This window comes from Spea bombifrons, chromosome 5 (genome assembly GCF_027358695.1).
Source record: "Spea bombifrons isolate aSpeBom1 chromosome 5, aSpeBom1.2.pri, whole genome shotgun sequence".
Taxonomy (NCBI): Eukaryota; Metazoa; Chordata; class Amphibia; order Anura; family Pelobatidae; genus Spea; species Spea bombifrons.
The window spans coordinates 84,288,383-84,304,367 of record NC_071091.1 but is presented as its reverse complement, the minus strand read 5'-3'; the positions used below and the strand labels follow the sequence as shown (position 1 = coordinate 84,304,367).

Sequence of the window (15,985 nt, the reverse complement as noted above, 5' to 3'; positions counted from 1 at the left end):
TCCATCTGCTGCCTACCAGCTGGTGAAAGGATAAATGTAATTCATTAATTCATTTGGAAAAAGGGATCCAAGTAGTGAAGACTGAATTGTTCATAATGCACATAGGTGGAAACAACTATTGTACAGTTGATAATATTTATAATGACATTTTTTTATGATTTTTCATTCATTTATGTTAGCTGTTTTTATATTTTATAATCAGTTATAACTTTAAAAATAGAAATGAAACGATTTCCAATCGTCTACTTTGTAAAACATGTCTTTTCAGTTCTTGGGTATTGTAAGAAGTCATTGTTATGCTTTTATGTACATTAAAGTTTCTACTACAGAGAGAAATGCATTTCTCACTCATCTGGCATAGTCAGTTATTAAGTGTTGGTGAGCTACCTCCCAAACCCTGGCACCTAAAATCTTTGAGGGACTTAGAGTAAATAGTCGTAGAATACATTTGATGTCTGTTTAGTATAAAACATATTCTTTTTATGCGCTGGATATGTATTTTTTGTCTACTTTAAATTGCGTTTAAATGCACATATTAAGGTTGAAATTGAAAAGGGTTCATAAATACTTGTGGAGAATATATATATATATATATATATTACAGAAGTATTAAGTATTAATTTCTCTTAAGTTTGATTTAGCTCCAATTTAACTATTGATAAATAATATATTAATTTTAACAACTAGCCACATTTTGCATTATTCCAACATAACTGTGAACATTTCATGTAAATAGAATAAGTTTTGTTTACTAGTCAGTTTTGGCTATGCAAATCGAGCAGACTTGGTGTCCGTAATGTGGCGAAGGTAATGATGGTTCATAAATGATAGTTGGCCTTCGCTGTATTATCAATAGCTTTTAGCTCAATGTGTGTAACTGCTTGGATTTACTATAAAGGTTCTGTACATACCCTGTGGGTTGGGTGAAGAATTAGGATTTATGCATTTACTTCTGTTGCTGTATTGTTTATACAGCTTTGGTTCAGTTTTGATCCTTTTTTTTGCCTTTGAGGCTCTTCCACAGTGTCAGCTGTTGACTGATAGTAGGAAAACGGCCTCGTGGTGTGAATGAAAGGGACCTAGCGGTTGGTAAACAGAGATAAGGAATAAATAGAGCACAGGCAAAAGGAGATAGTTCTGTGGGAGCCCAGATTGCCAGCAGTCTGTTCAAGTGAGATGCAGAGCCTGTCCTTTTCCCAGATTAAATTAGTCTGTGAAATCTCCAGTGACCTCCTCCCCTTCTCCCCATACTCTTTGGCCAAGTTGAACAGCCTCTGCTGCAAAGTATTCTTTTTATCCAGGGACAAGTTGGACAATAGAACTCTCCCTGATACTTATAGACAGCTGTCAGGCTTCAAAGTGCTTTCAGTATTTCATTTTTCACTGGAGTTAAAAAGGTTTTTTTTTACCTTGTAAATGAACACACAGCATAATCATAAAGTGTGCCAGTCTAGACCACGTTTACACCGTGGTTAAAATAAGCACCCCTTTTATTTCTCTTAAAACATCAGCAATTTTTGGTTAAAAAAACCCCCAGAATGAAAACAAACCATTATCATCTTTCAATAGCTGCCATTGTCTTTTTTTTCTAACGTAAATTCTGCCTTAAAAATGGTAAAAGGGGACTGATAAAAATGAAAACCATCTCTTTTACCTCTGTGATCCATTTATATTTTTCACGATTTACTGCAAATATATTCATCATCTGACTGATTAAATAGACCTTCACCAACCTTGAGGGTCAGTATAAAGAGTATGTACATAGAAAATGCATCAGTCCATTGTACTCTGGCAGCTAATGAGATTGGTCGTTAAGTAAATGACACAAAGCCTACAAAAAAAAGCTTAGTAGCTCACTAGAGTATCACAGAGTGTCCCTGAACACACACAATGACACAAACAGTGGACTAACCCAGCCCACCCTGCTTTATTCTACATTACTGCTTCCCTCAAGTCACTGAGAAAGACAGAACAAAAGAGTAGAAAGCACACGGTAAGTCAGTCTGACAATTTTGCCCTGGGGAGAAAAGTAAGGAAACCTTAGCCTCTCTAAAGTGTCTGAAAATCCGTTGGTAGACAAGTAGGTCGTAATAAAGAGCTGATTTCTTTACCCCTCATTTCACAGGAATAATGGCTTATTTTATGTCCTTTGTTTAGTATTATAGTACTTGCAAAAAGTTTGGGATTTTAGATTGAAGTTTTAACGGATTTGGTGAGCAAATTATGTAGATCAATGCATTTCATCTTCTCCAATTTGAATATAGCAGATGTTATGTGGTTGTAATAATGGGTGTAAAAATAGTATAATTAAATGTGAACACAACAAAAGTACAGAGGTAGAGTTTAATTGAGAGTAGCGTGCCAGTCCCCATTTACAAATAATTACATTAGAAATCAAATATATCGTGGTAAGCATACGCATTACTGTAAAATGTAATTATCATAACAAATAAAAGGATAATTACTTTGATTAAAGTGAAGAAAATATTATTTTTATATTTAACTAATTTACAACAAAAGTGTATTTTTAAATTAGGTGGTAACCAAACTTAATAACTTTAGTAACTTTACTCACAGTCTTTTTTCCTCTATATATTTTCTTCAACTAGTAGACTGTTCAAACATTAGAGTATCACATTCATTATTGACTATTAACCTGTTGATTGTTCTAGTAATGACGGTAATTAATTGCTATAAAAATCAGGTTACCAGTTAACAGGACAAGTGTGACTTGCATTCATACATGTTGGATATATAGGTAAGCAGTAATATAAGTTTCAAAGTATATTTTGTTTCCTGCACATGTTTTCAGTAGCGCATGTTCAAATTATGGTAGGGAACAAAAAAGCATCACATAAGGCATGTCAGTTTCTAACATAACAGGAGAAATTATAACATATGGAAAATTAAATTCATATAATGAACTAAAATATTTTTCTGCTATATACATAACAAGACTTTTTTTTGTTTGTATTCTTAGCCAAACATTATATTGAATGTAATTATTCACTTAATTCAGTTAATAGTAATACTGCATCTTCAGTCTACAAACTTCGGAAATTATTTCTAATATTATTTACCATTACATCGAAACATTAGATTAAATAGTAATAGTAAACTATCTCTATTGCATAGACAATTCTAAGAAACACAACGTATGTACAATGTAATGTGAGGCAAACTAGTAGAAAATGCCATATATTCTGATTTAAATAAACAAGTGATATCTAAATGGATATTTGGCTCCTTCAATTTAACATGTTTTTATTAAACGTATAATGAGAAGCTTAGCGTGTTCAATGATAAATGTTAATACACAGAAATATGTTTGATTCATGCATGCCTCATGCTTAGTCAATATGAGTAAAGTTACTAGGACTCACATACATAATCATCACATTTGGTTTTATAGTCACTTTACAATAAAATATTTTTTTCCTTGAGAATATGTTATGGGTTAATGTCTATTTAACAAAGACAAAACTTCTTAGCACACAAATTTTCATTTTGGTGTGGAATTACTACTAGTTAATGATACGTCTAGATATTATATCTAGACCAATGAACAAAAATATATGAAGGTCCAAACCCAAGTGTCTAGCCACCAAAAAAGTGAATTTATATTAAAATAAAAGACCTTATTATAAATACATGGCATAGCCTTCCAGTAGAGGCAGTGCATCAGTTAGAATGGTGGAATCACTTGATAAAGAACTAAATAAGGACTATATTTACAAGTCTATGCTTTTCAAATTCCAAACTAGATGGCCACATGATCTGATCCACAGTCCAAATCCATATATTTTATATCAGCTAGTGCTATGTGACTTAATAATTTGCTTTGATACCAAATTAGATGTAATGTAGGGTTAGACTTGGTTTAGGTACAGTGATCTACAAGCAATCACTTATACTTCCTTAGTTAATATGATGAAAATCACCTATAATGATGTTTGGTGGAAATAGTGATTAGCAAACTGCTTTACATTGTGCGAGATGTAGTTACATATTTAATATATCATTTTAAAATCCATTGCAATCATTCAATGTATATTTCATTATTTATGTATATAATAATAGCATCTAAAACCAAAACATATTTTTATATAGCAATTATTTGATTTCTTAGTATTCCATGTTTAATATTTAGGTGACCTGGTATTTCTTATGGCATATTTTGTTTATGCCTTATTCTGTAGCTAAGTTTTAGAATAGACTGTAGCAGATTGTGATACTCAAACACACTGTTTTAAGAGATGGTTATCTTTGGGAAGGGGTAAAGTTTTAGTGACAAGTGACTTATTGGGATATGGTTTTCCAGATAATGCACAGGACTTAGACTTATTTACCTCTTATTTGCCCCACGTTATAAAGTTGGGCTATCTATTAAGTGTAGATTGTCTGTTGCTGATTTCTTCAATTGTTAGTGGTTATGCCCAGTGATAATGTGTATTGGACACAAATACATGTCTTTGCAAAACAAACACTTTCATTGAATTTTCAGTAAACAGCACTTTGGGCTTTTTTTCGTATATTAACACCAAGAGACCAATCGTAACCTTCAGCTTCTGCAAACAAACAAACAAAAACTTTTCTTGCCCTTATCGGCAGTAACTAAAAAAAATATTTTTCAGTGGATTTACCCCAATCGACCCACATATATGACCAGTTGCTTTATATATTTAAGATAGACTGGATAGAATCATCTAAAACTATTCTTTCAAAAATGGTCACCTTTTGTATGCAGTTGTCACTACATACAAAAAAATTAATGAAACAGACATTTTTATATACTTCCTGGTGCATGGGGAGATTCTGCTTTGTGGGAGGTGGGGCCTGTCTAGGGAACTGGTTTTGTATATGTGTGTTGTTTTTTTTCTGAAGCTCTTTATGTATAGATGATGGTATATTATACATAGCTAATGCTGGATATTATCATATATGCTCTGTGTAAGGTTTGACAAAGTACAATGTATAAAGAGAGATATAATAGTACATATCTAAGTATGCCAGAAGAGAATTTTCAAATTAACCATATTAGTATATATATATATATATATATATATATATATATATATATATATATATATATATATATATATATATATATATATACGTTCTTTTCTGTATGAGCCATTGATGGCATTTGGCATCACTGTATTTGCATGTTTCCCTTCTTATAAAAATTGACAGAGAGTTCATAAAAAAATAAGATACGAAAGAAAAGACCGCAGTGCAAAATCTAACTTCCAGTGGTTAAAGTGAAAGCTAATAAATAGTAGCTAATAATGCTGCTTACTAATAAGTTAATGATCATCAGTGTTATCACTGTTTAAAAAATATGTTTTAATGAAAAAGAAGCCGTCCTAAGCACATTCATTAAAGTTCAGATTTTAAACTACTTATTTCAACTAAAGTGAAATCATAAATGGAATGCGTCATATCAAACGCTGTATCAATTATCAATAGAAAAGCAGGCGTCGCTGTTTGTGGGAATTTGGAGAAACCTAGACATACTTTTACACTATGTACACTGAAACAGTACCTACCTACGCTATTCTTTTAATAGTACAGTGATGCAAAGGTGCATTCTATGCAATAATACATTTTAAACTATATCTGATGAAACTTTTATAGAGTCTTAACAAAATAAAGTTACACTAAAAAATAGTTTTACACATGCCTAGAAAGCTATACTTTAGGGAAGGTAATGACTATTTTTGTATTGAGGTGACCTGGTATATGTTAGTACTTACATAACACATAGATTACTGTTTCAATTATATTCTTTTTCTATCAAAACAATGCTGCTCCCTTGAGTAGAAGTTCTTGTCGGCTCTTAAGGTCCACTATCGGATGTTTGGCAAATAAGTTGTGTTCATTTAATAGTTGCAGAAAAAGATTCCGTAGATGTAATTAAAGACACTGTAGTACAGAAGCCGTACTTTATAAGGGGTTATTATTTTTAGTTTTGCCTAAAAGGCTCTTATTTATCATATATTGTACGAATAAAATGTCAAATAAAATGTACTATTACAGTTAATCAAATTGTCAAAGAACATGCAAATCTAGTATAACAATAATAAGCTTGAAAAACAAATGTGGTCGTTTAGATCACCTACTTTTCGTTATAGTGACAATATTAGGTTTGTGGATAAAAACAAATATAATGAATACATGCAAAATTGCCATGCTTTTTGATGTACCGCCATCAAAAAGAATGGCAGTTTTGCATGTATTCATTATATTTGTGATACTTCACTTGTGATACTTTACTTTCACCTGGATTACCAGAACATGCTTTGTAATACAACAAAATAGATAATATGGATATTCTGCATACATCCAAAGTTTTTTCTATAACATTTAGTACACATAGCCTTTTTAATCAACATATGCACTCTATATGAGATAAAACATGTCTTATTCATCATACATTTAATACCCAAGTATTGGACTATTTAATGTACAGTAGCAAAAAAGTAATAAATGTAAAATGAATTTGTATATATATATATATATATATATATATATATATATATAATATAGCTGTCAGCGAACATTGGTAATACTAAAAAAATACTATTTTTTAAAAAAACAATAGTGAGTACATGGTCTATCCTTCCAGCAGATATGGTAGAGGCTAGCAGTAGACTCATGCATATATGGATATCTATGTAATCAAGGAAACAATGAATAATGTTGAATATTTGTAATGTGACTTTGGGAGGTTTCATTTGACTGATATCATTTGATGACAGATAAGAGCTATCTTTGTGATTTAAAAATAAATTAGCAACTTCCCCTAAACTTAAAGTGTATTAAAAAGTGGAAGTAAAAAGTATAATTACTTATAATCATTTAAGAGAAGAGCCTTGCACACCAATGAAACATAGGCATGAAACATATCAGGCAACGTGGACTATGAGTGCAGATCATTGTGATACATAAACTAGTTCTACTTTTTGCTTTTATGTTGTGGTACATGCTACTTCCCAGGGGAGCATACTTTTTAGGGTTGCAATGCATTCCCTGTCCTTTGCACCGATCAATAGATTTGTTCCAAGGTATTTTTTCACAAGTGTAATTCAAGAAGTCAAATTAAGCAGATTAAACAAAATAAAAATAAATAGATCAGTTGAAGAATATTAAATGGTTTTGCTTAACTGACAATGCTTGTTTTGCTTAATGACATTAAACTGAATCCAGTTATAAAATATAAAATATCTCTGTAAAATATCTCAAAATAAATTCCATATGTATTTCCAAGATCATTCGTACTACCATCAACATCTATTCCAGTACCCTTATGTCTATAGTTACCCTCTTATCTTGCCATAAATCCCTACCTACTTCATCAGAGTGACCACCTACACTTTGGATCTTAACAAAGTAACTACTAAAACTTGTAGGATGCTATATTTTGTTAATATCTAGCAATATGCCTGTGTGTAAATCCATTGGAATGTTCTGAATATTATGAATACTCTGCGAAAATAATCAGCCATTCTGCATATTCTCAGAAACACTGTAACAATGTAAGGTAAAGAGTATTGGAACTTACACCATAGTATTTACAGAATCACACCGTGTTACCCATTAAAATAAAATGAGTAATTTAAAGTAAATTAAGGTTAAAGGTGATCGCTTGATATAATATGCCTGAAAAAAGCCACCCAAGTAATCTAATCAAATCTGATCTTGCAATCTAATGCTGTTGATGGGTATGAGCTTTACAAAACTTGCAGTACTAAATGTGTCAGAGAAATTCTAGACCTAAGAAAGTTATACTAAAATAGTTAACTTTTTGATCACCCACAAAGACTCAAAACTCAAAGTAAATTATGTCCTTGCTGGAAGCATAAAATATTTGTGTAAAAGCTATTTTCTATACATTTCACCACATCTTGCTTTAGAGCAGGCATGTCCAAAGTCCGGCCCGCGGGCCAATTGCGGCCCGCGTTCCGGACTGATGCGGCCCCCAAGTGAGCCACGGGACTTGGCGTCATCAGCCGGCGCAGGGAGAAGGAAAGCGCGAGATCTGGGCTTTCCTTCTCCCTGCGCCGGCACACACAGCCACACAGCGGTGGGCGCGGCTTCAGTGTTGTGCGCCGGGATCCGACAACAAACCCCGGCGCACAACAGCTGTTGCCGCGCGGATCGCAAGGGAGCAGTATCGGAGGTATTTACCGGACATCCGGCTTAAAATCACTCAAGGGAGCCGGATGTCTGGTAAAGACCTCCGATACTGCTCCCTTGCGATCCGCGCGGCAACAGCTGTTGTGCGCCGGGGTTTGTTGTCTGATCCCGCCGCACAACACTGAAGCCGCGCCCACCGCTGTCCGTGCCCTCTGAACCCCGTGCCCTCGGAAGAAGACAGAAGAACTGAAGAAGAAGAGGAGCGAAGAGCAGGAAAAGGAGCTGTAAGGAGAAAAGAGGAAAGGTAGGAAAGCATACAGTGAGAGTGGATTGGTGCATGTGTGTGGATTGGTGTATGTGTGTGGATTGGTGTATGTGTGTGGATTGGTATGTGTGTGGATGTGTATGTGTGGATTGGTATGTGTGGATTGGTGTATGTGTGTGGATTAGTATATGTGTGGATTGGTGTGTGTGTGGATTGGTATGCGTGTGGATTGGTGTGTGTGTGTGGATTGGTGTATGTGTGTGGATTGGTGTATGTGTGTGGATTGGTGTATGTGTGTGGATTGGTATGTGTGTGGATTGGTGTATGTGTGTGGATTGGTATGTGTGTGTGGATTGGTATGTGCGTGTGGATTGGTATGCGTGTGGATTGGTGTATGTGTGTGGATTGGTATGTGTGTGGATTGGTGTATGTGTGTGGATTGGTATGTGTGTGGTTTGGTATGTGTGTGGATTGGTATGTGTGTGGTTTGGTATGTGTGTGGATTGGTGTATGTGTGGGGATTGGTGTATGTGTGTGGATTGGTGTGTGTGTGTGTGGATTGGTATGCGTGTGTGGATTGGTATGCGTGTGTGGATTGGTATGCGTGTGTGGATTGGTATGCGTGTGTGGATTGGTATGCGTGTGTGGATTGGTATGCGTGTGGATTGGTATGCGTGTGGATTGGTAAATGTGTGAGAGTGATGGGTGTTATGCTGTACCATTTCCAATGTATTTTTCATTATATAATTATGCTCTAAAGTACATCATAACTCCCATCACTCTATACTGTTCCATACAGTGGCAGAGCTGGGAGACAGAGGCCTTGCACCCCCACCGCAGGACTCCTGAAAGGTAAGTGAACTTCAAAGAGGGAGAGGGTAGATAGTTAGGAGGGGTAGATAGGGAGAAGGGAGTGAGAAGGGGTAGATAGGGCAGAAGGGAGCGAGAAGGGGTAGATAAGGCAATCATACTCCTATCATGCCAAGTCTGCGAGTGCCTCCTGGAATCTGGGTATGCCTGGGCATGATAGGAATGTGATTGCTGTTAACAATTATATATATATATGTATGTATATATATATATATATATATATATATATATATATATATATATATATAGTTATTTAATTGTTTTGTCCTATTTTGGTGTGTTACTTACTTTAAATAAGTGTTAGATTTTTTTTATGGTGTGTGTGGGGGGTCATATTCAGTTTCGGCCAGGTAGTTTTAAAGTGTGTGTGTGGGGGGGTGCCACATACAGGATCCGCCCCGGGTGCCAAATACTCTAGGTACGCGCCTGCCATCCCCTACACAATTTCTTCATCAGATGCCCTTGTGGCTGTGTGTGCCGGCGCAGGGAGAAGGAAAGCCCAAATCTTGCGATCTCGGACGTCGCTAGATTTGGGCTTTCCTTCTCTGATGAAGAAATTGTAGGCAGTGGCGGAACTACCGGGGTCGCGACTGCGACCGGGCCCTGGAGTTCTGCCAGTCGGTGGGGCCCAAGGGGTGCCGAGCGGTTGCTGAAAAAGGAGAGTGAGAAAGGGATAGATGTGGTATGCCGTTTTCAATAAACTTTGCATAAAATAGTTAATTTGCATTTCATTTTAATGGTTCAGAAAATGTCAGGCAAAATGGTCGGCCCTCGCACATGTTCACTTCATCAAATCTGGCACTCTTCGAAAAAAGTTTGGACATGCCTGCTTTAGAGGATGGTCTGTTCTTTTAGTTATACTTGAATTTAGCTTTTTAGCACCTGTACAAACATAAGGAGAGCCAAAATATGTTTTTATCCATCTACTTCCATCTACCATCTCTGCCTTTTGTTTGTATTCATCTACCTACCACCTCTGTCTTTCTTGTTATTTAGTATACATATATAGTTTACAAAGTCTGCAGTTATTTTAATTAAACAGTGTAATAAGGTTGATTTTAAAATGACCATCATTTGTGCATTACAGATCACCCACATATGTGGGTAGGGTAATATGATGATCGCGTAATTTTGGATTGCGCACAGATTATCATCTGTCCAAACACACACATTTAGATCATATTGTAGTCCACATACATTATCAAAATCATCAATTTTAGGTTTTCAGGATTTAATTATAGGAGTATACCGTTGATTTAATTATTTTAATGGATCAGCTCATGTTTGTTGCGAGGACAGTCCTCGCAGTGCAGTTAGTCGGTCACAAGAACGAATATATTAAAAGCTGCATGTATGAAGTAAAATATAACACCATGGAAATGGAGCTGAATATAAGTATACAACACAAAAACAGAAATACCGTATTTCCCCAAGTATAAGATGCTCCCTTGTATAAGACACACCCCTATTTTTGGGGGCTAAAATGTAAAAAAAAATATTACATAAAGTTATTGTACTGGCTGCCTGTGCATGATATGAGTGTGATTGATGTTAGCTTCTAGCAATGGGTTAGCAATCGCACTCTTATCATGCTCAGGCAGTCAGTACATGCACATCACTTTCAGCCTCCCTGTGCCCCCTCCACACGGATCCATGCTAACACACATATATACATACATATATACATACATACATTCATTTACTCCCCCACCTTACCTGAACTGCAGATCTTCTGCTGCCGCTCGCAGACTAACATGGGGGCCTCTGCCTTGCTCGAGCAGGAACAGGAACTGAGCAGAGTCATGTGATGCGATGTGCATTCACGTGACTCCACTGGGTTCCTGTGCAGCCGTGGCGGATCAAGAGACACTGCTGAACAAAACAGGTAAGCAGCAGGTCCCCTTTTTAGTTAAAAATAAAAAAATAAAAAAAAATCTACCACCACTGTATAAGACGCACCCAATTTTTAGACACCAAATTTTTCTAATTTTACATGGGGAAATACGGTATGTATGGACAGCATAGCAAGTTTGTAAGAACTAAGAATATATACCGTATTTGCTCGATTATAAGACGACCCCGATTATAAGACGACCCCCCAAAATCAAAATATTAATTTAGGAAAAAAACAAAAAGCCTGAATATAAGACGACCCTATAGGAAAAAAAGTTTTACCAGTAAATATTAATTCATGTAAATATATTTTTTAAATTTCCTTTTATTTGCCAACCTGCCCCCCCCAGTTATGCCACTCTGCCCCCAGAAATGCTTTATACCCCCCCTATTTGCCACTCTGCCCCATGATATGCCTTATACCCCTATATGCCACTCTGGCATATAGGGGGTTAAAAGGCATATCATGGGGCTGAGTGGCATATAGGGGGTTAAAATGCATTTCTGGAGGTATATATGCATATCATGGGGCTGAGTGGCATATAGGGGGTTAAAATGCATTTCTGGAGGTCCAGAAATGCATTTTAACCCCCTATATGCCACTCAGCCCCATGATATGCCTTTTAACCCAGCATGTACTGGCTGCCTTGGCTTGATAGGAGTGTGATTGCTGCTAACAGCAATCACACTCCTATCAAGCCAAGGCAGCCAGTACATGCTGGAACCTGGGGATGATAGTAGTGGGATTACAGCCTCCCTATGCCATGCTACAACCCCCACCCCCCTTACACATCCATGCTATCACACAAACACACATTCACAAACATTTAAATACTCATTCATTCCATTAATCACACATACTTCACACATTAATCACACATACTTACCCAAAAACCCTCCCCCACCCCCTTACCTGAACTGCAGATCTCTCACTCGAAGACTTCTGCAGGGGACCGGCTGTACCAGCAACTTCTCTGGCCCCGCCCCCAGAGGAGGGAGGGGGAGATAGAGTTCTGTGAGGAAGCTACAAGCTTCCTGTCCTCCTGCTTCTAACGGAAGAGACGCTGCTCGCGACCGGTAAGCAGCATGGCCCCAGCCATTTTTTTGGGGTCTGATTAGAAGACGACCCCGATTATAAGACGAGGGGTATTTTTCAGAGCATTTGCTCTGGAAAAAACCTCGTCTTATAATCGAGCAAATACGGTATATATATATATATATATATATATATATATATATATATATGTGTGTGTAAGTGATGCATATACATTGTAAACTCATTTGAGCAGGGCCCACCTCACCTGTTGTCTCTGTTAGTCAATTTGTTATGTTACATACTACTTGTTATGTCCTGTCTTCCCATTGTGCAGCGCTATGGAATTTGATGGCGCTATATAAAACAATAAATAATAATAATAATACACATGAAGGAATATATATTGATTCATCTAATGTTTTTTTTAATTTTTAAGTCCTTGCTCTTTAAGCAATAAACTTTAACATATGATCTTTGCATATTTGGTACTGTCAATAAAATTACAGTTGGATGTATTTTTATTTAATCTTAGTCTTATTTAATCTTAATCTACTAGACAAAGCTAAAACTGTAGTATCATGTTGAATAGTGAACACAATATGACTAATTAAGGTTGGTGGGCAAAGATCACAAACTAGATTTGTTGACTTTACAACTTTTAGCATAAATGCATTAACACCCAGTCTTAATACCAGGTGGCCTTGATCAGGGGGCACCCATTGCCAGAGGAGCAGAGCCAGTTAGGGAGAGCCTGAATCACCCTCTAACTGGCCCAAAATAACGGGCAGGGTTTGTTTATACAGACTGCTGCTTCAGTGCACTGTGTGCCGATCATTGATGTGGGGGTAACAGTGTACAAGTTAAACTGTGCATGTGTTAGTTTATGGTGTTTGTATGTATGAGGGGCGTGTCCATGCATGTCAGTGTACAGTGCCAGAATGAGTGTATGTGTATTAGTGTACAATGCTAGACTAGTCTAGTATAGTGCTAGAATGATTGTGTGTGGGGAGTGTCACTGTACAGTTTGAGTGTGTGTGTTTTGGGGGCATCAGTGTTAGATTGTGTTGGGTGTTCGTGTATGGTGAGTTAGTGTGAGTGTCAGTAGACAGTGTTAGACTGGATGGAGTGTCCATGGAGTATTAGCGTATGATGTTAGACTGAGTGTGTCTAGAATGTATGAACCAGGAAGGTGGTGTACATAGTGGCATGTAGGGAGCAAGGTACTGACTAGTGAAGAAGCTGTGCAGAGTAGGGGGCACAGTAATTATTTCCTGTTTACTCCTGTTTACTCTGTATACAAAATAATTATTCTGAACCCTACTCTGTATAGCTTCTTCACTGTTTGATCCTGCTAGGCCACTTAGTTTTACATTTTTATTTTTTTTTAAGTAAGAGAGTTTTACCTTAATAAATATGTTAGCATTATCTTATTAATTTCCTAAAGTTATCTTCTTTCTCTATCACAATGCACAATTACATAGGCTGAACCCTTCTACAACGATGTGCAACTTAATAGCGAAGCAATAACTCAAGGCAAAGGAATAATTATGCAGATTCCATAACAAAGTTAAGATGACTGCTCCCATGATAAAGATGAGTAATGGTGACAGTTCAAAATCATGGCTGAACATACTGATAATGTAACCCATTGCATTGTTAGATTAAAGAGGTAGTCACAGCACGCAATTTTTATGTCTGCGCTAATTTTGTTAATTGGACTAGTGGAGCGGCCTATGTTTGCTATGCTGTCTCTGTGTTTTCATGGCATAGAAGCATCTTTTTGGTTTTGGTGGAAAACATTCCTCAGTTACTTAGGTGGCCACTGGCCTTTGACATTCACATGCATTGGAAAATCCTCTAGACTACACATTGTCAGATAGGCTGGGGTTTTAAGGTGAGCATGGGCATAGACTAGTTCTTCACATTAAAACATTCTACATAGAGCATTTTTACCAGGACTGTTCCGTTAACGCCATGGTTCAGCCCCAACCTAGGATAAAACATTGGAGCATCTTATGTTATCACTCTTGGGCAAAATTATGATATTCCAGAATTATATCATTTTCTGTGAGTGGGCAGAATGTCAGAATAAAAATGTATTTTTCATTTAAATGTTTTAAATTTCCAAATGGTCAGATTATGTGTAGACTGGTTAAAATTCTACCTCAATTCAACATCAGTTGCTTTGTTTAGGGTACTTGTGAGGCCTGTCTTTCATACAGTTAGTGGCTATAAATTATTGAATATAAAACCTTACTTATTTAAAATAACTTACAGCCTGAATGATTATTTTAAGAGATATCGCAGATTCTGAGCTTCAAAGCTTGAATGCGTAATATTTCTTTTTTACTTGAAATAAAATCACACTGTAATTATTATTTGATGCTAACGACACATAACACCACTTCTCTATGTAAAGATAACCTCCTATTTTATATACCATCACACATTGCAGTGGAAACACTGTTGTTATGTTACATACATTTACAAATTCTACGTTAGTTTGTTAATTTCATATTTATAAATACATATCTTAATCTTAAAATTCTTCTCCATCTGACAGCATTTTATTATTTTTATTATTGTCATTTGTACTAATGCGTAGCTGGAATTGTTTAATTTAAGCTCACTACACTGAAAATACCGCTTAGTAAAATGACAAAATCAATACCAAAGTATGAGTTGTTTTTAGATAGAATAAAATACCCAGTGAAAAGGGTTAAAGAAAATGTATTCGGTTGCATCTGCTTACCAAATCCCTTACTTTAGTAGAAATTCAAATTTTGTAAACATTATTCGTTTTATTGATGCATATAATTATAATCACAAGCCATCTGCTGATTTGGCAGGCATGGGTGAAATTCTCTAACTCTCATAACCTTTCAAGTACAGTACCCCTGGGACTCTATTTCACTTTTATATTTTGGAAAACATGTAGGGACAAACAGGAGAGGTCACTTGGTGAATGTCAGACCTATAAAATGCGTTTGAGTAGTGAGTAGGGTGGATAGAAGGGAAAATATTACGTATATTGTTCTCTTTTCTTTCTCGTTCTTTTTTTCCAAAAGGCATTATGTTAGTATCCAGAATGATCATTGGGAAATTATCTTTTTGGGCACAAGTCCTGTACATTGTGAAATGGAAGTATTTTCAGTTGGAAAGTTTAACACTATTACTGAATAGGTTGGTGTGCATTGTGGGTAATGTTGAACACAGTTTTTGCAAGATTTACATTCTCTATGAATAACATTCTGGGAATTATAAAGTTTGTTTTCAATGTGTTGGGTAATCAGAATTTAATTGTATTTAATGCAATCAAATCTTAATGTTAAGAGGGTGCTAATTTTGTTATACTAAATCTGAGATTTTGTAAATAGCATGAGATTTATTGTGTTAAAGATGTGCTTTGACTGATATTCATTATCCTATATACAAAACCATGTTATTATTTACTAAGATGGATAAACATCTCATTTGTATATAATATTCTATTTACCTTATTGGCCATAAAAGGTTATGTATACTTAATGGTTATAAATAATAGGTTATTAGTGAATTATATAGTCGACTGCAACTGTCCTTCATTAATGGAATATCAAGTTGTTACATATACTACTAATTTGCATTAAACATTATGTTTCATAATATTCAGTAAACATATTTGTAATCAGCATTACCCTTTATTGTTTTGTGATTGCAATATACTGACACTATTGCCTTTATGTGTATTGATTATGTAGAGGCAGACAATCAAGAACAAAGGCAAGCTTTGTATAAAGTTG

At 35.8% G+C, this 15,985-nt stretch overlaps 1 protein-coding gene across 1 annotated transcript in view; it reads left to right on the top strand.

The window, feature by feature from the left end:
• The first annotated feature begins 1,552 nt into the window (after positions 1-1,552).
• The window catches only part of ST18 (ST18 C2H2C-type zinc finger transcription factor), an 88,347-nt gene continuing 73,914 nt past the window's right edge, over positions 1,553-15,985 (top strand). The window contains exon 1 of the mRNA XM_053468238.1: positions 1,553-1,993. The gene's annotated coding sequence lies outside the window, so the exon portion shown is untranslated. The remainder of the gene's footprint in view (positions 1,994-15,985) is intronic.